This window comes from Ictidomys tridecemlineatus, chromosome 9, assembly GCF_052094955.1.
Source record: "Ictidomys tridecemlineatus isolate mIctTri1 chromosome 9, mIctTri1.hap1, whole genome shotgun sequence".
Taxonomy (NCBI): domain Eukaryota; kingdom Metazoa; phylum Chordata; class Mammalia; order Rodentia; family Sciuridae; genus Ictidomys; species Ictidomys tridecemlineatus.
The window spans coordinates 80,050,148-80,071,036 of record NC_135485.1 but is presented as its reverse complement, the minus strand read 5'-3'; the positions used below and the strand labels follow the sequence as shown (position 1 = coordinate 80,071,036).

General features: G+C 45.5%; 1 protein-coding gene across 3 annotated transcripts in view; it reads right to left on the bottom strand.

Annotated features, from left to right (window-relative positions):
* Nucleotides 1-16,790, bottom strand: part of LOC144366823 (uncharacterized) — a 35,631-nt gene extending 18,841 nt beyond the window's left edge. The window contains exons 1-3 of one of the 3 annotated variants that reach the window (XM_078021660.1): nucleotides 16,647-16,790; nucleotides 14,714-16,420; nucleotides 1,755-1,886 (exon numbers count right to left, since the gene is read on the bottom strand). The gene's annotated coding sequence lies outside the window, so the exon portion shown is untranslated. The other 2 variants (XM_078021662.1, XM_078021661.1) reach the window with 2 other exon arrangements.
* Between the last annotated feature and the right edge of the window lie 4,099 nt (nucleotides 16,791-20,889).

Below are 20,889 nucleotides of genomic sequence, written 5' to 3'. Positions count from 1 at the left end.
GGTTTCTATGAAAGCCAGTGATGGAGCAGGAGGAATGAAGCTGATTGAACAGACGACATCGGGGGATACTGAGGGATAGGCCAAACTGAAGAACATGTTCCAGCTAACTACTGATATATGGGCTCGTGAGCCCAAACCTGTGTTTGATAAAGCACTCATGTAAAAAGGTCTACCATTTAAAAGTGTGTCATTTAAATGGGATCTAGATGCACATCTGATAAAACGGCCTGTAAATTGATGAACTTCATGCAAGCGAAAAAAACAGATGATGGTAGATATAAAGATAAATCCTTGTCTTCACCAGGATGCCTAGAAATAGATTTTATTTGGCTAAGATGCAAATATCTTTAAACAGAATTTCTGAGTTCTCAATGACTTTATTCAATATTATACTGCACAGATCACAATGTTTTCTTTACAGAATAGTCTCTTCTTCTTCAAGCCTCACATAGAAAATGTCTCACAGGACATATGAGGGGAATGATCCAAGGGATGAGAAAATGGCTGGAACCATTCTCAAATGTGCACATTGAGCCTGAAGATTTGGAAATGGGACAGACACATTGCCTCTTCAAGACTGCACTAGGGTTGCAGGTTACCAACAACTGTCATGACTCCATGTCACTAACTATGCCTAGCTCTCCTCAGAAACCTGAGGACAGCCAACAACCTCAGTTTGAAGGCACCTAAGGTAACCTAAAAGAATTATCACCCTATTGGATCCATGAATTAATACATATCACAACTTGACCACTTAAACCAAATCCCAGAAAACTGGAAACAGATGATCATTTCCTCAGATACCCTGACTTCCATTTCATTGCCCAGAGATATTTTGGAAAGAATAAAATAGAATTTCATGCTTTGAATATATCATCCAATACTTTTCTTCCCAAAATGCTAGCACAATGGGTTCACTTTCTCTTTAGGAATTTTACTAATTGTTTGAAAGTTCTAGAGGGCCTGTGTTGGTCTCATAATGGACAAACAATCCAACATCCCCAGAGAACTTACACGTGCGATAAGAAGAAAACAAGGTCAAGCGGAGGAATGGGCAGGGGGATCCAGAGGAAGCTCATTTTCATGGGAGAGAATTCCCCCAATGAAAAGCATCAGAATAGAAACTAAGAAATATACCAACAAAAACAGTATGCTAGCTACTCAACATGCACAAGTCAGAAACCTAGAGAAGAGAATGCTGGCCATGTATGGACAGGTTGAGCTCTTCAGAAGAGCCACCTGGCACTGCTTAGTCAAAGACGTAAACAGACATTCTTTTACCCAGAAATTCCACCTGTCGTACTTTACCTACATATTGCTTAAGCAAGGGGACATGCATAGGGATATTTATCCTCATGTTCCTTATAGACTTGTCTGTGTTGACAGGGAGTTGAGGGCCATCAGGATGCCCACAGCTGGGAAAGTCAAAAGCTAAACTGTGACAGCTGCCAATCTGGATCTATTCAAAGAAATCAATGAAAAACAGATGGACACATGACAGTCAAATCCCTGAATTCAAGTTCTTGCTATCCTACCTACCAACAATCATGCTTGGTCAACACAGTGGCATACCTCAAGACAAAAAAAAAAAATTTTAAAGAAAATATTGTGTCATGATTACTTTTCTTCAATGCAACAAAGGAAATGGCAATTTTTCCCCATCCGAGATCTGTTACTCTCTTATGCATACTACATGAGATTATTGTGGACATGCTTACAAATAATTATCTACTCAGATACTTTCTGTGACTCACCAAATGCAAATATCTAGGAAGAATTAAAGTCTCCATACGTGAATTCATCATCAAAAGCCTTGAGTCAACAGGTGCTTCACAAAATGGCTTCTTTGCCAACTTGATGACCTCCTCCTCTGGCAATGTTTCCACCTGAAAGATGTCACCAACTTGTTATCATTCGTATTTCCACAGTGCCAGTAAAAAGAAACAAAGTCTGATATTCCATTGAATAAATCCTCAAGTGGACCAACCTCCATACTTCCTTCCATATTTTAAAATTAACAAATGCAACTTCAACTCAATAACTTGTATTACGCAAAATGCAACCCTAACCTCTTACACTGTACTCTTTTATAGACTCACATGTCCTAGGTTCTGATTTAACTGTCCATTGAGCAGTCAGAACACGTGCTACTTCACATTCCTTATGGTGTCCAATCCATTCTCTGCCAAGCTGAATACAAACCCCTGGTCACAGGAGAAAGGAAGCATATCTCCTCCAACAACATGCATCAGGAAATAGGACTATCCATCTCGTGGTTTCCATGGAGTTTCCTAAAGGAATCAGTGCTTAGGCTAGTGTCTGAAACCAAGCATGCAAACAACACATTTTAGCAATCAACCGCCATCACTGGGAATCATCCCATGGCACATATTGCAAAAACTGTCCTCAGGCAACTCTCTCACACACAGTGCAGAAACTGGAGCCCGCAGGACTCACTCCCTTGATTCCTACCCAAAGTCGCTGCTCTTTCCATGGCACTTCCAGGAACTACACTGCTTTGTAGAATCGTTAAAAGACCTTAGGATCTCTTCCCAGTGTTCACCAGGAGCAGGAAGTAAACACGAAAGGGTTTTTAAAGGGAGGACTTAAAACAAAACCCACAGGTGCCACAGGAAAACAAAAGGACACAGAGTCAGAGACACCTGACACCCCTGGGCGGGTCTCCCTTCTAAACCACCTCCTGCCCCCAGGTCACCTGGGCTCCCCCGTCGCCCTCCCCTCTCCAGGGGCCTGCGGGTCAGGCCACCTCTTCTCCTCTGAGGTCCACGGCGCAGGCCACACTGCTGAGGCCACCGCGTCCTGAACAGGACCCTGCAGATCAAACTCACCCGCTGTGACCAGCAGCTCCGCGGAGGAGGGCCCTCAGGTGAGAACCGGGACCGCGGGGTCCGCGGTGGGCGCTGAGGGGACCGCCCCAGCGGCTCCAGGGGACAGACAGCCGGGACCGAGGCTCCAGGGCGGCGGCAGAGTCCTCCGGGTCCCCCCTCGTGTGGGCGCCTAGACCGGGGCGGCTCCCGGCAGCGCACCTTCTCCTGTCACCGACCCCGCGAGCCGGACCCTCCATCTGGGACCTCCAGTCCCGCGGGCGCTACTTCCGGGCTCCTCCCCCTCGGAGCTCCCCGCGACCACGGCTCAAAGTTCCCGCCCTGCATAGGCCCCGCCTCCGTCTCCCTGGCGACGGCTCCGCTTCCCCTTTAGGGTTGGCCTGCTGGGGGCGGTGCCCTCCGCGCGCTCCGCCTGCTGGCCTGTCCCCTCAGCTGGGGACCTAGGTTGCCACAAGATCCTCACCTGGATACACACTCCCTGGTGTGAGGCCTGCGGCTGCCCCCTCGTGGCCGTGGGGCCGTGTGACTCGCGCTGATGCTGGGCTTTCTGGTCTGAAAGATCTTGTTACACAGGGTGATAGGACTGCTGCACAGGAGGACAGGGCCCTGGGAAGGCACAGCAGGACCATCTATATCATTGTGTTTGTCTCTGCTTAGTGGTTTTATACTTTCAATGTGTGTCTCCTGAATATGTTGTGTTAACAGGTGGGGACATTAAGAGGTCATTAGGCCATGGAGACTCCTTCCATGAGAATGGCATTAAGGTCTTTACAAAGGAGGCTTCTCAAAGCAGCCCTTGTCCCTCCCTGTTTTACCTTCTGACACAGGAGGTCACAGCAAGAATGTTCTCAGAACGTGGTACCTGATATTGGATTTCCAACCCCCAGAACTTTGAGAAATAAAATCTTTTCTATAAATTACACGGTTTTTGCCATCACAACACAAACAATCCCAAGAGAGTAAATTAACAATTTCTCTAATTTTGTAATTGTGTAAAATACACAAAACATCCATTTTGTAATTTTAGCTTTTTTTACGTGCACAGTTCAATGGCATTAAGTACATTCATGTTGCTGCACAGCCATCACCACCATACATCCCCAGGACTCTCATCTTGCTGTCAATACTGAATTCTAGTGCCCTCCCCAGGCCCAAGAAAAGAAAATTATACTTTATGTTTTTATGAACCTGATTACTGGGAATGTGAGATAAGTGAAATTCTAAAAATAATTATGTTTTTGTGGAAACCATCATTGAAATTGGATGCAGTTTACCCCTACTCCTGGGAATGCCAGATCAATTTCAATTCTGCAGGTGTCTCAATTGAATTCTCAGTGACAGGTAGTGGTGACTATGTGCTCTGACCTGTTTGTTCATGTCAGGGAGCAGCTCTGATCATGGGATCAGCCTGTGGGTTCCTTCCTCCTCCAGGTGTCTACAGGCCGATATACAGACATGAGCATGCTAAGAAGTGGGCTGGGGCCATCCCCATGGTGCAGAGGAATCTGATTTTGTCCATCCACACACTGTCTTGTGGGTCATGAAGGCTAGAGGTAGAAACACTACCTGGATTCTCTTGGGATCTGAGTGGGCCCAGTCTGTGGGCTAAGAATTGGTATTGTCTCCTAAAGAACAGGGACTAGGGAGTCCAGAGGGCAGGGCTAATTCAGACCTGAGTGTCTTTAAGCCCACTTTCAGAGGGGGTTACACTGTTCTGATGATCCCTGAGGCATATACACATGCTTCAAATCCAGATAGAAGTGCCCAGGTGCAGCCTGGGATGTTATGTGGACTCCCCACCTCCACACACCTGGGATGTCCCAGGGATCTGAGAAGCAGAGCAGCATGACTAGACTGAAGGAGTCCAGTCTCTTTGCATAAAGGTAAATAGGTTTTCTTCAGGGTCCCCAGAAATTCCACATGAAACTAACTCTGCACCCAGAGACCTGGGCACCTTTTTGAGGCTCAGTCAGTTCTCACACCTGTCTCTATCTGGCAGAACCTTTCTGGCTCCCTTTCTACACATTACCTTGAAGATGAAAACCTGGAAGGTGGGACTTTCCATCATACAAAGGTTCCCAGACATATTCCACAGTGTCACCACTTTCTCTATAGATCTCAACAGTTGACCCCAGCCAGGTAGGGTGGGCCACAAGCCCCCTGGGTTCCATGAACTAACCATAGAAGGACAATCAAGGAACTGTGGCAGGAAAGAGGTAGGACTGTTCAAGGCACATGACAGGGGCAGAGTCCAGAGTGGAATGTAGGGCTCTCACCTGGGATCTTTGCATGTGAAGTGGAGAAATGCTATGCTGTTTGTGGGATGTCCCCCAGGTTCCCGAGGGTCAGGATGGGCTGGGGATGCTCTCTGCATGCTCTTGAAAGACATGGTATGAGGTCCATTGCCCACCACTTGTTCCCATGGAAGACGCCTTAGTGTTGGGGTGCCACATGAGAAAGCCTCACTTCCTTTAAAAAATCAATGTGGAAAAAAAAATCCAGGTGCACGAGCCAGGGATGCAAGGTCCATATATGCTCCCAGTAGTTTCTGGTGGTGACAGTTCACCATCCATGAATCACTCGCCTATCATGATCCTTGGAAAATTCTCTTCCTTTCCTGGTTTTCTCAAGAGCAAGAAGCTTGGGGTTTGGGGAAAGAGGGACCTGGATTATGCAAAGGGTATTGTTACAATACTCTTCCTGGTATTGTGGGGCAGGTCACTCAGAAAACACACCACGTCCCAGTTTTGTCCCAATTGAAGAGTCTTTATTTAGCCAGACAGCCATTGACTCTCCCCGCACTCCTATCACTGTCTCTGCAAGGAACAGCCCCGAGCATGAACATTTTAGGATATTTAAAGGCAAAAAACCATCTGGGGTGATGTAGCTGCAAGCAAGCAGGTACAGAAACTGAATTAGGCAGTGAGCAAGACAATGCAATAGGCACGTTGGTATTTTCCATGGGACTTTCCAGGTTGGCATAGCAGCAAGCAAGCAGAAGGGAAGTGGGTCAAAATGACCCTAGTTCAGACAAGTTAGAAAATGGTTACTAACGTCTAGACAATCGATCTCTGAGAAGGTACATTGCCCAAGAAAAATACAAACAAACCAAAAAAGCCAATTTTACATTGTATAAGAATTGCTATTTTGTTTGCCAAGTATGTTGTGCTAGGTAATATTAATAGGTACAGAGGCAGGGCTTTCCCATGGAAGAAGCATTTGTTACATGATATGGAGTCTCACTGTAAAATGGCATCTGTTTGGTCATTGCCCATATAGCCTGGCCCATAACACTGGGTCCAGTGAAAGGACTGTCCTTTAGAAATCTAATGATCCACATTTGGGTATGGGGCCAGGGTCATAGCCCTGGCTGAAGTGAGGACAACACTCTGTGTCCTGCAGAGGGAAAAAAGAAACAAGGGAGACTCTGATTTCCCTTCATTTCCCCTGGAATTTAGAAGATTTACTGCTTTTTGCTAGGGACCCTGAGACCTCATTGCCTTGGGAATACCCACACTCAGGTCAAGGTTTTGATTTGGGGTTTCCTCCCTGGGGCATAGTGCTGATGCTGGCCACTAGGGGCTGCAGTATTGTCCATGCTCAGAGGGCCCTGGTCATGGTATGTCCAAAGTGTCCCATGCCATGGGGCCTCCCATCATTAGCATTCCTGTGCATAGGAGGAGCAACTAAGAGGCAGGGGGTTTCTGAATTCATTTCTTCACTCATCACTGTGTTCCAGCGCTCACCCTACCTAAAGGGGTCATGTTGGGCCTGTGCAGGCTCTGAAAGTCACCACCATGAGCCCTACCCTCTGGTAGCTGCACATCTGCAGCTGGAGGTGCATAAAATCACAAAGCAGATGCAAGTGAAAGAAAAGAACAAGAGCCAGAGCCAAAATAGGGCCCGGTGTGAAGGAAAGCTGGAGTCACTAGGTGGAGACTGAGAACCATCTCAGTGATGTGGCATTGCTGCAGGAACTAGAATGACAAAAAGAAGCCAGTTCTGCTCATTTTGGGAACAGTGTGTTGAGGAAGGCATGGCCACATAGAAATTGGAAGTCCTGATTCAGTGTGGCCACAAGAGGAGGATGGATAAAAGACCAATATGGCTGGAGGGTCTGGGCAGATAGGGATAGGTTAGGGCACACCGCACAGCCCAGAGACTGCACTCAATATCCAGAGTTGTGGATAACCACCCCCTAACTCACAACTGAAAGCCATGGGCATTTATAAGGTCAAGTTTCTGTGCAACTGGGTTCAAGGTGGCTCAGCTGGATGCCTCTGTCTCCATGTCCCTGGAGGCTTTGACTGCAGACCCCACTGAGGCTTAGCTGGGAGAATCTGCCCCTGAGCTCTCGCCTGTGATCCTGGTAAAAAACCAGTTTGGCTGAGACTCAACACTTTTCTGATGGGAGGACTGGTCTTTATCACAAAGTTGTATACAAAGACAGCATATCATTTCATTCCTTGGATCAAGATTGGAAGGGAGACAGAGTGGGGGAAAATGCTGGAGAGGGAGCCAGACAGAAGTCAGGCTTCCCATAACTCAATCTTGGAGGTGACAGCCCATCACTTTTGCCCAATTCTATTCCTTAGACACAAGAGTGAAGAATATGATCCACCTCCAAGTGAGGGGTGTACTGCCTTTGGGAACCAGGAAGCTATGGTATCTTAGAGTCTCTGTGGGTTACCTATCTCCTAGACTGAGAAGAGGCGCTTGGGCCAATGTGAAATCTCACAAGAAGTCTTGGGAAGTTCTATGCTAGAGGGTGACAGTCTCTGAATCCCAATTGCTTCAAACTTGCTATAGATCAGAGTGGGAACTGCAAACAGGAGGGAAAGTGGCATTGCCCAGGTTCTTTAATGAGTTAGGTTTTATTCTTTCTCTCCTTCTTGTAATTGTGAATTCTGTCTATGGGTTTCACAGACAATACAGGCATTTATGGGCACATATGCCCAATTCCATCCTAGGAAGTGGTGTGACAGTAATTCCCAGGGAAGAGTTGGGGACACTGGAGCACCCATGAGAGGCACAAAGGTAGGTCTAGCATCACAAAGCTGGTGAGGAGGGGGACTGGTTATGGAATCCAGTTTTTGAATCCTCAAAGCAGGAGCTCTAGCTGAAGCCAAGCTGGGCAAGGGATGATGGGAGTTGTTAGTGAAAATCTGTTCAGTTGTGTACTTGATGTGGTGTGGGGGACAGTCAGCAGTCCATGGGACTCTGGAGTGGTCTCGTGTGAATAAAAGGCTCAGGTACAGGGACTACAGAAAGTGCTTTCATTGGTTGATGGTTCAAACAGAACATGAAACCCTGGTTAAAAATAAAAAAGGTACCCACTTTCCTCAGAAAGCTGTCCCAGCTCTCTTGCTTGGGGAGGCTGGAGTAAGAGGGATGTTCTGTTCCACAGCATGCTGAGGCTCAGGCCTCAGGAAATCTCGGGGGTTCCCCATCGCCCAAGTGTAGGAACTCTGGTTGGGCCTTTGCCCTAGTTGCCAGAGCCTCTGGCGATTTTTCCAGAGAAGCCCAAGACTAACACTGAGCAGCAAAGGGAAGGTTAGCTGAGGCAGGCCTTCATGTCTGACCACTCATTCATGGCCCAGAATTCCAACTCTCTCTCCTCCCCCACCCTGTATGTGTGTGTGTGTGTGTGTGTGTGTGTGTGTGTACACACTGAGGACAACTGTTCCGCAATGGTTTTACTTCACTTTATTGGAGTCATGTTTCTGTTTGCTGCTATTTCTATCTTTAAACCCACCATTCTTGGCCACCCCAGTGTGAAAATTAGCCCACTCAGAACACGGATGGCATCTGTAGAGACCATTGAGTCAAATAGGGAGGAAGAGCTCATGAAGCAGTCCATGCCTGTCTTGTACGCAGGAACCCAGACTTAGGTACCACCTTTGTGTGCAACTACTCAAGGTTCATCACGACTCAGCAGGTGCTGCGCCTGCGGAGCTCCCAAGCTAAGCTCCCAACCTTCTAACCCAAAGATGCCACCACCTAGCTGAACTTGAGAATGGCCTGTAACTTTCTAAGTCCCAATTTGCTGTGTGAAAACTGAGGAGTTTAGGAGACCATCCTCATAGGGTATTGTCAGGACCAATGGGATGAGTCCTAGAAGTGTCTGCCACAGCCTTGCATCAGAAAGTGGATTCACCTTCTCAGCCAGACTAAACCACCCTGTCTCCAGCTGGGCCACAGAAGTATGTGGAGCAGCCTACTCACACTGGGCCTCACTCCTTGATATTGTGTTCCCAGCTCATTTCCAAGTGGACTCAGTGAGGGCTGTGGGTTTCTCTAGTGTTTCATTCCCATCTGCAAGAAGAAGGTATCTGCCAGGGGCCTCACTTAACTTGGGCAAAGCAATTTTGCATTCATAAAGGATGTTCCAGATTCCATAGAGAGAAATTCCCATCCTAGTTATAGCCAGAGAAGGGCCGGTGGGCTGGCAGCTCCCATGCCCAGTGAGATATGTGGTAAGCAGCTGGTTGGGCTCATTCTTTGAGGAGCATATATAAGAAGCACCTATTGTGTGAAGACGTTTCTCAGCACATCACATAATTTAGTGAAAAATGGGGGGAATCCGTGCCATCTTTCTTCAGAAAGCTGTCCCAACTCTCTTGCTTGGGGAGGCCAAGTAAGATAAAATTGGCATATAATTTTATCAGTTAGACAGAAACCTCGGGTGTCATATTCTAATGACCACATCAACCTGTCCTCTAGGAGACATGGCTACATCTTGTCCTACTCCAGTGAAGATGGTGGACCACTGGATCAACTAAAAATGGAGTGGACTTGGGGTCAAGATGGAGGGCTCCTATCTCCAGTGTGGGGATATATAAAGTTTTGTGGCTTGGGAAGACTGCAAAAACATTGGTTCTCACAATTTTTTTAACATTTTTATTATTATTTTTGAGTTGTAAGTGGACACAATACCCTCATTTTATTTTTATGTGGTGCTGAGGGTCGAACCCAGTGCCTCACACATGCTAGGTGAGCACTCTACCTCTGAGCGGCAACACCAGCTCTGGTTCCCACAATTTTGAGTCCTGCTTGCAGTATAAGGTCTGGAGCCTCAATTGTAGAAGAAGGTAAAAGATGTAGGTGGAATCTTGGTCATTTGGGGAACTAAAAAGACTGTGGCCTCAGAGCCAGCTCATGTGCAAATCAACCCCCCACGCCCATCCCATTCTGAATGCACCACCCCTGTCCTCTCCCCTAGGGCCACAGAAATTTGGAGAGTAGTAGCTCTCATCCCAGGCCTCACTTTTTGGAAATGAGAGCTAGTGTCTTGCTCCCCATGACACTATTCTTCAGAGAGTGCCCTCTAGAAGAATAGTGTCACTTGGGAGCAAGATATACAGATCACAAAGAGTGAGATAGCATGGCAGCAAAAACCTGGGTATGAGGTTCAATCAAGCCCTGACAATGATGGACAGGAGGACAAACCCTCCTGGAGATTGCCAGAATGCAAACAAAAAGAAGAATGTCAGGCCTCTCCCACGGTAGGGGAGAGCTGGTCACACCATGGATCCAGAGTTTGGGTTTTTTTTTTTTTTTTTTTGGAAGGAGAGAGACCTGTCTTGTCACTGCCTGTATAGCCACTGTGTCTTGGCTGGTGTGGACTGGCCTGTGGAGAGACAGGGGAGTTACAGAAGTCAAGGTCCATAGGGGTGCTATAGAAGGCTGTGGGAAGGAAAGGCCAGGCTTCTGCTGACTACACACCTGCCTGCCCACAGTGCCATGCCTTTCATTCTGAGCACTGGGATAGAGAGGATTTCCATCAGCCTCCAGGCCTTCTGTGCCTTCAGCTGCTGTTGCCTTTCATGCAGCTCAACATGGGTGGCTTGAACCTGGAGCACTGTGCCCACTACCTGCAGGCCCAGCTTGAGGACATGAAGCGTAGGCTACAAGGCAGAGCCTGAAGGCAAGGAGGCTTAGGGTAGGTACAGAAGGGTAAATGAAGAAACAGTTATATTTTAGCCCCACTGGATGGAATCTCTTAAGTCTGGTGTTGGACTGGGAACAATTATAAGGCTTTGACCACTCAGGCAATGGCCCCAATCTAGGAAAAGGTCCTGAGTGGGCTCTGGGGCTAAGGTCTTCCTTAGCAAAAACAGATAATACAGAGGTATTATCTGTTTTTGCAAAGCTGAAGGCAAGGCAGTCATGCTGGAATCTTTTCTCCTATAGCTGCAGCCTCAGGTCCAGTGCAAACTCTAAAATCACCTGCAGAGAGAGAGCCTTCTCCAGGAGCTGCACTGCTGCCCAGTCAAATGGCAGCACTAACGTCAGATCCAGAGCTCAAGTCAGCTCCAGCATCTCTTTGGAAGCAAGAGGCGGTTCCAGGGTTAGATTTAGTGTCAGCTCCAGAGCTCCAGGTAGCTTCAGCTCTTGCTCCACTGCTGGATCCAAGTCTGTCCCCAACTCTAGATCTGGAGTCCACCCTAGTGCCAGTTCTATCAGTAGAGGCTTGCCAGTCTTATCCTTTGGCCACAGAGAAAGTGCTAAGGGAAGAAAAGCCTCATGTGTTAACATTCCCTCCAGACCTGGGGGCAGAGAGCTTTGTGCTGATGGATGAGGTGTCTTGGCATGGCTGAGCAGGGCGGTTGAACTTCCTTCTGGTCTCTGCTGCCTAGACCTGCTGTTCCCTGCTCCAGAGCCTGTGTTCCTGCCCCAACCCCAGGTTGCCATTGCAGCCAGGGGTGCTCACTCCTGGGAGGTGATGAGGTTCCAAAGGAAATGATATGTCCATGAACTCTGAGCAGGGCAGGTGAATCAGGACAGCATCAATGGCAGTAAAGTGACAGTCCTCCCAATGTCAGTGGGGTAGGTGTGCCTTTGTACCTTCCAGAAGGAGCAGCATGCAGAGAGAGGTAAGGTAACCAAAAGTACAAGCAGCATTTTGGGGGATAAAGAACCTTTAGAAGCAGACCCTGTGCAAAGTTCAGCTTCCCTGTTTGGTGGCAGACTGTGAGGACAATGCTGTCTCTGACTGCATCCTCAATCTTTGTCTAACCCAAGGAGCCAAGATGGCTCAGTGCATGGGTATAATTTCCAGAACTCCCCAAACAGAATTGTGAACCTATGTATCCCGCAGTTTCTGAGATTCTACTGATGTTGCCATCCCCATGTTTCTTGGAGTCAAATTCAGAGTTCTCAGCAATGATGTCCAGCATCACTGCATCTTTGAGCAGCACCTCTTCAGTGTCATCCAGGACCTTTCCCATGGCCATCAAAAGCAACATTGAGTCCAGTATCTCAGGGGTATCCACTAGCACTTCCTCACTACCACATATCCAGTTAGAGGAGCAGAGCATGGAGCGCAAGAGCATCCTAGTGTGGCTGACAGCAGGGGTGTCACCTGGGTGCCCATACTGGAAAAGACAGAAAACATAGCAAACACCATGGACGAGCCCTGTCCTCAGGAGTGTCAGAGTCTGCATATCCCTTGAACGGGGAATCAGAGGGTCTCTTTGTAGAATTTTTATGGATATGCAGTATATTCCCAATATTCCAGGTGTCCAGCTGCAGAGGAGCCATGTTCAATCCTCCCCCTGCTGACTCACTTGTTTGGTGTCTTGGCTGTCAGGACCAAAGCTTTTAGAGTTTCTACCTGTGATAAGCACAGATTCATCCTGCATCCCAGAGCAAATCTGGCATAGAGGGTGCCACTGGCCCATTCCTCTGATCTCAGTGGAAGTGGAAAGTAGAATGGAACTTCTACTCGAGTGAAATATGGCTCCACATAGGACAATGGCAGGTACAGGCAGTCTTTTGTATGAAGATTGGGCTAGTAGCCCATCAGAAGACCTCATATAATTACATGGAGGCCAGATGCTAGTAGCAGGATAACAAGAAGGTGCCCTTGTATTCATAGCTAAGGTGTCTCCTGAATGTCCCAGGCCACTATCCAGTGGGTATCGCCTCCAGGGCACATACCCTGATGACCTGTCTCCCACCCTGATCCAGGTGACCTGCCAGGGTAGAGGGCTTTGGACCAACACTTGCTTAAGGAGGAGGGTCTGAATAAATTTGAGCTTCTGCAAATCATCTCCAAGCATTAGAGTAAGTGGGACAATCAGATGGTGGGGAGAAATGATCAACGAGCAGGCTCAGGACAACTCACAACCCAATAGAAGAGTGCCTTAGCCTAGAAAAACAGGCAGAATGTGTAGTGGGCCTTGTGCACCAAGGAAACTGCACTGAAGTGGGCCTAAAATCTGTAGTAGATTCTCTGCGCTGCCCCAGGGCCTGTTGGACCTCCCTAACATGTATCCTCCCCTGCACCTGATCAGCCATTGAAAAGCTAACATCCATGAGGGGCAAAGAAGAAAAGCTCCTTCAAGCAGCAGTATACACCATGGGTCACTGATAGGGATGATTTAACAGTAACATGGGAAAAAATGGGCTACAAGTGGAATCAGCACTGATGTGGACTGAAACAGCACATGTTAAAAACCAGGGGTAGGACCTGAGAAGCCCTGCATATGGGGAGAAATGTCAGTATTGTAGCAACTGGGAACAGGACACAATAACACATAAAGGCCAGGAGACAGCCTGTTTGGGCTGTGTTTTGAAAATTCTAAGTCCTTTGTGCCTGTGTGCCCATCTCCAAATGAGATCAGAACAGCCAGGTTATTATCCCTTCCTTTGTCAGCTAAGGGCGTCCTAAACACATAGGCCAAAAAGCTGATGTGTAAGTAATTCCATTGCTGTTTTCTTACCTGTGAGCCAGGAACTCATAGCAGCCACGATCCAAGTCTGTCCACAGTGAAACATACCATCCCTATGGCTCCTATGACCAGTTCTCTAACATTTTCATAAATAACCAAGTCTGAGGTTGGAGTGTCTTACATGCAAGGCCAAGATTGGCTAAGTTGCAGGCATGGTGTCTCATGCCTGTAATCCCAGCCTCTTGGGAGGGTGAGGCAGGATGATCACAAGTTTCAAGCCAGCCTCAGCAACTTAGCAAGACCCTGTCTAAAATGAAAAAAGCTGGGAATATGGACCAGTCGTTAAGGGACTCTGGGTTCAACCCCTGTACCAAAAAAAAAAAAAGAATAGGCTAAGAAAGTGGAATGAAAAGTAGACACATCCAATCCATCATTGATTGAGAGCAAGCTCTGGGCCAGTGAGGATTGTGGGTAACAGATGTCCAAATAAAGGACAAGCTGGATGCATGAAACCCACTTTGTGTTATGACATATGAATTATGGCAGGAGGGTTGCAGTGATGCCAGACCTCTCCTGGTTCTCCTGGTTGTTGGAATGCTTGTTTGCATTAGGGAAACTCTGGAGATATGGCCTCTGCTTTAGAAAGCCTGGTCCAGTTGGAGGTGGTTACCACCAAAAAGGGAAGCATGGTCACAGTGGGGTGCCTGGTTAGGCATCCTTTCTTTCATGACTGTGACAAATATTTGAAAAAAATACTTAAAAGAAGAAACATTTCTTTTGGCTTCTGGGTTCACTACTTTCCATTCTTTGTGAACTCATTCCATTTTGGGGTCCTTAACAGAGGCCATACATAGGCAGAAGTGTGTGGGAGAGGCAAGCTACTCAGAGCAGGTCAATAGGTCATAGAGAGAAAAAGAAGAAGGATAAGGGGAAGCAAGATGTGAAGGGGAGGAGAAAGAGGAGGAGGAGGAGGAATATAAAAAGCACATGAAGATATAAAATAACCAGAATAAGATTACAAATCAGAAGGATAATGATGAGGAGGAAGAGGAAGTGGAGCTCATCGAAAAAAATATATAGTTCCTTAAGTCATCCTTCATCCATGCACAAAAGACTTCTAATTTATACCACCTCCCAGGACTGTATTCATTTATGAATGGATTAATCCCCTAAGAAGGTCAAAGCACTCACCATCAAATGCTTCCCCGAAAACCCATGTGTGAACATTGCTTCACTGGGAGAAGAGCTTCAGCACATGAGCCACTGGGGCAAATCCTGATGCAAACTCCAGCAGTGTCTCTTTAGCAGGTCCAACCTGAACTGAGACATTCTGGAGTCCAAGGTGCTTTTTCATTGAAAGGTGGTAGTTTGGTTTAGTTCCTATGCACAGTCTTTCCTCAGGAAAGAATCATTGAGAAAGTCTTTGGTAGAACTGTAGCTGGATCAGAGGGCTCTCAGGTCTATGGCTCAGGCCTGACCCTGGCAGAGACTCTCAGGTGTTGCAAGTGTCCTGTGGTGTACCCCTTGAGAGTCACTTACCACCCACTGGCCCTCTCTCTTCAGAGCTGAAGATCCCTGACAAAGGAAATGTCTTTTATTCCATGAATACTCAAGTCAAATATTCCTTCAGAGAAACAACCCACCAGCAAGTGAGACAAGGTAAAGGGAAGGAAGATAAACACCCTCCTTATTCACTCTTTCCTCCTGGTGCCACTGCACATCCACACGAGAAGGTAAAACCCCTCCGCTCCTGGATATATGTTCTAGGAGCCCCATAGAACAGGCTGGGGTGGGTTACGGTTTCTGGGCTTTGCTGATGTTGCCATATCCCACAGTTCTTCAAATCAACTTTGGAGTCCTCTGCAATAAAACCTAGGTTCATGGCCACCAAATGGATCAAGAAGTCCAGTGTCACTGGAGTCATTATTTGCAGATCCTCAAGGACCTTCTACAATAAGCGGGTGGGAGACAGCTGTTTGGTTCATTTCAGCTCAGAGGAGCAGAGCAGAAAAAAGTACAAGAATGTCCTGGTAAGCCTGGCAGCAGGGGTGTCTCCTGGTTGGCCCAGGGCAGGAAACTAACACATATCAAAGGCCATTTAGAATTGAAGCTTCTGGGTGGTCAGAAAGGACAGACAGAAAAAAGAGAGAGGTCAATGTGAAGGGCTTGACCTGAGATGAGGGAGAGCACCAGCATGTCCACCCCACATCTGGGGGAGTCTGTGGTTTAGATCCTGTGCATAATCTTCCTTCAGGGAAGAATCACTGAGGAAGTCTTTGGTGGAACTGTAGCTGGATCAGAGGGTTCTCAAGTCTGTGGCGCAGGCCTGCCCTGGCAGAGACTCTCAGGGGTTGGGGGTGTCTCGTGGTAGAATCCTTGAGTGTCAGCTACCAATCCTCTCCACCTCTCTCTGCAGAAGTTGACCATGCAATCATCTATTTCTCCATGCATCCTCAAATGAAGTATCATTTTCTTGTAAGAAAACATCCCACCATGAAGAGGACCCAGGTCAAGGGAAAGGAGGTAAGCACCCACCTTATTCGTACTGACTCCTGGTGCCATTCCACATCCACACAAGTGATAAGAAGCCTCATATGGACATATGTTCCAGAATGCCCATAGAGCAAACTGGCAAGTTGGGGTGGCGTTCAGTTTCTGGGCTTTGCTGATGTCCATCCCCCACAGTTCTCAGAATCAACTTCCAAGTTGTCAAGGCTGCTTTTAAACAAGCAGGTGGGAGACACTTGCTTGATTTGCATCCGGTTAGAAAAACAAAGCCAAAAGAATGCCAAGACTGTCCTGGTAAGCCTGGGAGCAGGTGTTCCTTCGTGTTTACCCCTAGGCCGGGAACACTCATCCAATACCATGGACTACTCATGCCCTTTTGAATTGGAGCTTCTGGATGGTCAGGAAGGATAGATAGGAATAAAGAAGAGAGAGGTCAGTGTTAAGGGCTTGACCTGAGATGAGAGAGAGCACCAGCATGTCCACCCCCGTGTCTGAGGAAGTCTGTGTGTCAGGTGGCAGTGTGTAGGCCAGAAGTGCGGGGGCAATATGGGTGGGCTCTGATTCAGTTCAGTAAAAAAGATATCTTAAATGGTTTCTAAGCATGTTGGAGACTCACCTCTGTGTAGAACTTTTCAGGAAAAATGTTATAAAATCTCATAAAGCAACTCTTCTCTCTTCTAACCCATTTGCAATGCAAGGAGCCTGCATCATACCAGAAGTTCAGTTCTTTCTTCTCGTGTCTTCTTGAAATGAATCACTACCACTTCGTCGAAGTAAAGCAGATGCCTGCTTTCCCAGGTGCACAGCAGTGTTTGAAGAAACCCTGTCTTCCTTAAAACCAAAGAAGAAACAGCAGTTCATTGGTGGGGCACATGGATTAGAGTACATTATCAATGATCTGTCCTCCCTGGAACCTGCTACATGACTATCTTCCACACTCAAAGACCAGGAGACCATGGCGCTGATAACCAGGAAGTCAATAAGGAACATGAACAGAGCAGCACGGATTGCAGAAGGTGGCACACCAAGGATCTGCAGCACAGCTGCTAGAACACAAGAGCTTAACTTCAGTATTAACTTTCTGCCAACTACCAAGTACGATATTAGCGTCAAGCACAACTTGCAGACATCCAAGTAGCAGGTGACACTCAACATCCATTCACAGAAGTGGGAACTATCTGCATTGGAACAAGGAAGTATCTTATTCTTATTCATAAAAATAATCAGGAAACAAAGAATAAAAATGGGTGGAAGACTTCTCATTTCACCATTATATATCTGCTGGAATTCCCTATAAATAATAATATATTTTAAAAACAGTGTTCTTTACTTAATTTTTATGTATGCTATATACCTACCTAATGCTCTTTTGGAAAAGTTTACATTGACTTTGTGTGTGTGTGTGTGGTACTGGGGACTGAACCCATGGCCTTGGGCATGCAAGGCAAGCACTCTACCAACTGAGCTAAACCTCCAGTGACACACTGACTTTTAAAAAACTAGCATTTGCTTGTAAATATTACTGGCTATGTCAGGCACAGCTAAGTGAAAAGTAGGACTTGTGATATTCAGAGAATGCAATGCTGTAGAACTGAGGTTCCTGATTCATAAACAGTATGTGGCAACTATGAAAGCCATGAAGGCAGAAGGAGTAACGAAGCTGACTGAACAGATAACAAAAGGAGATACTGAGGGATATGCCAAACTGAAGAACATGTTCAAGCCAACCATTGGTATGTGGGCTTGTGAGCCTAGATCTTCTGTTTTGAAAGAAAAGAATACAGTGTTGATGCAAAAATATCTAAGAGTTAAAAGTGGGTAATTAAATAAAATGTCATCAAAATACACAACTGATAAAATGAGCTGACAATTTGTGAATTTAGCTCAAAGAGAAAAACAGATGTTTATAAAGAGAGAAAACCTTTGTCTTGTCCAGGATACTTACAAATATGTTTCATTTAGCTCAGATGCAAATAACTTTAAATAGATTTCTGATTTCTGAATGAACCTATTAAATATTATACTACACAAATAACAAGGTTTTCTTTATAGAGTATTCTTTTATTCTTAAAGCCTCACATATAAAATATCTCAGAGAACATATGAAGGGAATAAGCCAAAGGATGAGAAAATGGCTAAAACCCATTCTCAAATGTGCACATGTAGCCTGAAGATTAGGAAAAGTGACCAGACACATTGTGTATTCAATACTGCACTGAGGCTACAGGTGTATCAGTATGGCTATCCTGATAGTGATGGCACCAAGTCACTAAACATGCCTAGCTTTCCTCAGAAATATGACGCAAAGCCAACAGCCTCAGTTTGACAGCACCTAAATGTTTCCTAAAACAATTACTGTTATGGTTTGGATGTGAGGTGTCCCCCCAAAGTAAGACAATGCAAGAAGGTTCAGAGGAGAAATGATTGGGTTGTAAGTATCTTAACCCAATCAGTGATTTAATCCCAATAGGGATTAACTGAGTAGTAACTGAAGTGGTAACGGGTGGCTAGAGGATGTGGGAATTGGGGAGTAGCTTTAGGTTATATATTTGTTTCTAGAGAGTGGAGTCTTACTCTCCCTGCTTCTTGATCACCAAGATGTGAGCTGTTTCCCTCTGCCATGATGTCCAGCCTCATCTCAAACCCCAACAAATGGAGCCAGCCTTCTATGGATTAAGACCTCTGAAACTTCAAATAAACTTTTCCTCCTCTATAATTGTTCTGGTCAAATCCATTGGTCACAGCAGTGATAGAGCTGACTGAAACCACCATCAACCTATTTAATACACTAATTAATACAATACCACATTACCACTTACTCCAGAAAATACAATTTTAAACTGACAACCATTTGCTTTGATACCATTACTTCCATTTCGTTACCCAATGTTGATGAATTCAATACTTCAAGTGATACAGTTTTATTACAGAATGTCTAAGATCTTATATTTTAGCTCTGCCCATGTTATTGTTTAATTATTTTATAAATAATAAAATATAACATCCAAGATCTGTTAAGTCAGATTGTTGTGAACATTTCTGTAAGTCATAATCTACTCAGATACTTTCTATGACTCACCAAACACAAAGATCTATGAAGTATTACAGTTGCCATAAATGAATTTATCACCAATAGCCTTGATAGTCAACAAGAGCTTCACTAGCTGCATGTGTACTTGGCACCCATCCAGCCCTGGTAAAGCAGAATCTGTAGTTTTATAAATTCCCAGGGGAGTTGAGTAAACATCGCAGCCAAAATTTCCAGCAAGGAACATTCTGATGGTGACTCGCATGTTACTAACAGAGTTTCTTCTTCTGTGAGTAGATGTGACAGACCAAGATGTAAGTGAAGAAATTGTGCATATTAAAATTAGAATAAGAAAACTATTTCCAATTAATGTCCACCTACCCTATGCATGGAAGCAGTGTCAGAGGATATGTGATTAGGAATGCATAAAACTCACTATGAGTGTCAAGAAAAAACCTTTATTACAATAGGCAATTTAACACTGACTCCCTAAAATCTTCTAAAACATTTCTGTGATCACATTGTAGAACACCCCTTGACCATAGTTCACACATAGCTCACAGTTTTCAGTATTCATTGTGAGTCTTATTCTGTGATTCCAGGGAAATTAAGCACAATTGCTATTCACAGTTTAGAGCATTAGCCCACCACAGACACAGTGGTCAGCCTAGGCCCTTCTACTTTCCTTCTCCTCAGGGGATTCCCACAACCACAGTGGTGTCACAGGGTTGTGTGTCCTTCTGATGAACAATCAGTGGCCATGCTGGAACTGACCTCAACACCAAATCAAGCTGGGCCCAAGAGTCACTAGTCTTGGGTACCTTGTCAGAAACATAAAATATCTCCCCCTGCCTCCTGCCACCACATGATATGGCTACTGCCATGGTCTGGGGACATTTCTATCAAAGTTAGAAATACATTACAATTCCTTTGGGTCAGATCTATGGGATCTCCCCGTTAGATGTCTAGCTGACTTAGATGCCCTGGCCAGAGCAGGAGTTCTGGATAGAGCTCTGGACACAATTCCATACTGAGATATTGACCAGGTACCTTATGTCATTGTCTGGTAAACATTTCAATGAACTGAACTAGTTGATATTTAAAACTTACTAAGAATAAAAAATGCTTCATTATTCCCAATAAAAACAAAATAGTTATCAATTGCCATGTTAAAAATGATTCAAAGTTCAAGGCCAACCTCATAAACTTAGCAAGTCCCCATGCAACTTAGTGTCACCCTAATAAAAAATGAAAGGGGCTGGAGATGTGCTCAGTGGTAAAGTACCCCTGTGTTCCATCCTTAGTGTGAAAATTAAAAAAGAAAAATGAGTTGTTTCTGGAAGGTTGACCATTTGTGAGATAAGTGTTCTTTTTTACTAACTCATGATATCTTACTGGTTATTGTCATTAATCCATTTCAATATCCTTTCTACCCTCTTTTGTATCAAGTCTTCACTTTTCTCTTGACTATGATTGTAGAATATAGAACATGAAACTCAGAATCCAGCAGAACTTATTGGAAAGAAATCAGATGACAAAGTTCCAGATAAAGCTATCCATTATACCACATTTGATGTTAAAAAGCAGAAACCATGCCAAAATATTCATCATGTCCTGCTGAAATCATGATATAATTTATGCCTTTATCATGGGAAAAGGTTTTCATATTTTCTTTTGGTCAAAATAATTTTTTTAAAAAATTGCTGAATCTATTATTGATTCCAACATGGTGGTGGGCGCGGAGAGATCAAGTCTCTGACCTCTTCAGCTGTGCAGGCATAGGGAGTCGTAAACAGCCTAATTCTGTTTGCTCAGGATCACTAGGCAATGC